We start from the raw sequence: 1,608 nt of genomic DNA, 5'->3' as shown, positions 1-1,608 counted from the left end.
TTATTATTTATTTATTATTTATTTATTAATTATTATTTTTATATTATTGTTATTGTTCGTATTTAATTTAGTTTATTAGTTTTTATTTTTCTTTATGAATGATCAGGTGTTTTGCCCATATACTTGAGAAATTGAAAAACATTTACTGTTGTTACATTTGCTGTTCAATTATCAAATGTACTTGTTTTTTGTCATTATTTTTGCATAATTTGTAATATAGTTTAGCATGATAGCATTAATCCTTAATCTATCAGTTAACTTTAGTCTTCTGTTAAACTGAAATGCTGTCTTACATTTTTTGGCAGTTCAGGGGATAATACATATTTTTTTTAATTAATGAAATTAATAATAATGCACATATTACATACACATATAGTTTGTAATGTAAAACACCATATATATGATATGCATTCCCTTACTATATGAAGCCTAGACTTATTCTTTGAATTTGCCTTTGTTGACTTCATATTTATTTTTAGATAGTTCTTTACCTTTAAACTCTCTTCACAAGCATCTTTTTTGTGCATTTCATGAGGTTTTAATGAGTTACATTCAAAATTTAATTAAACTACTATCTTTTCATGGTACACAAATAAATATAGCATAAAAATGTAGCTAATATTCCATATTTTAATATCATATAAGTTTTAAGTTCTTACTTTTTAAGGCAATATTTAAAAAAAATCTAGAATTTCCCCTAATGTGAGAATTGTGACATTTGCTCTCTTGGCATCCCTTCTTCTCTAATTAATTACCACCCTTCCAAGAAGTAAGAAATTTGATGTAATTTACTTATCATAATAACATCATTGCTCAGGCAAAGCATAATTTTCATAGTCTTGAATCTTATTTGGTTACAGTGCCATGAAATAGACAACCAGACCCCTTTTGCCATGCCCACCTGTCACATCCTTTCTTTCAAAAATTACCTATAGTTCTCTGTGATGTTCAATACTATATTGTTTATAACCAATAGAAAGCCAAGGTTTTCATATATCAAGTGACATATTATATTACATTGTTTTCTGTAAAGAGAATTGTAAATTTCATTTTCAGTTCAAGCTTGATTCCCATAGGAAACACATCAACGAGCATACGTGAAGTTTCAACAGCTCTTGTTGCATACGTAGAAAGCCAGAAAAATTGTGATAGTTGTTGGACATTGTCTGCTTTTTGCATTTTGCCTCATACATATCCAGTAAAATCTCTGTTGTAGGTGACTCAATGTCTTCTTAACTCCGAGATGTCCTCCTGCTAAAATATCATGGGATTGACGCAGCACAGCTTCCCGTAACTTTCTCGGTATAACCGTTTGTAGTTTCCCATTTCCGAAGAAGAAGAATACCATCTTCAAGCTACAACTGGTCCCATTGTGCCCAATAGTTCTTTGTCACAGGGCTTAAGCTAGACACCTTCTTCAAAGCAGAGTGCAAAACACTTACTTGGGAACTCAATTATTAGCTTCAAATCCTGGTCTTTCTCCTGTTATGCTCTAATATCTATACTTGGTTAAACTTCACCATCATAAACTCCTTCAGTCACTTTGACTTCAGCTAGATGGCACCTAGTTAGTTCAACATCCCTTTTAACACTTACCGGAATTTGGCA

The 1,608-nt window shown here is 31.0% G+C and overlaps 1 protein-coding gene across 1 annotated transcript in view; it reads left to right on the top strand.

Annotated features, from left to right (window-relative positions):
- LOC106457035 (small subunit processome component 20 homolog) overlaps window positions 1-1,608 on the top strand; it is a 184,195-nt gene that overhangs the window by 145,614 nt on the left and 36,973 nt on the right. The gene's annotated exons all lie outside the window — the stretch shown is intronic.

This window comes from Limulus polyphemus, unplaced genomic scaffold (assembly GCF_000517525.1).
Source record: "Limulus polyphemus unplaced genomic scaffold, Limulus_polyphemus-2.1.2 Scaffold284, whole genome shotgun sequence".
Lineage (NCBI taxonomy): Eukaryota > Metazoa > Arthropoda > Merostomata > Xiphosura > Limulidae > Limulus > Limulus polyphemus.
Note: the sequence above shows the minus strand (reverse complement) of the source record. Positions and strands in the feature narration are given on the sequence as shown.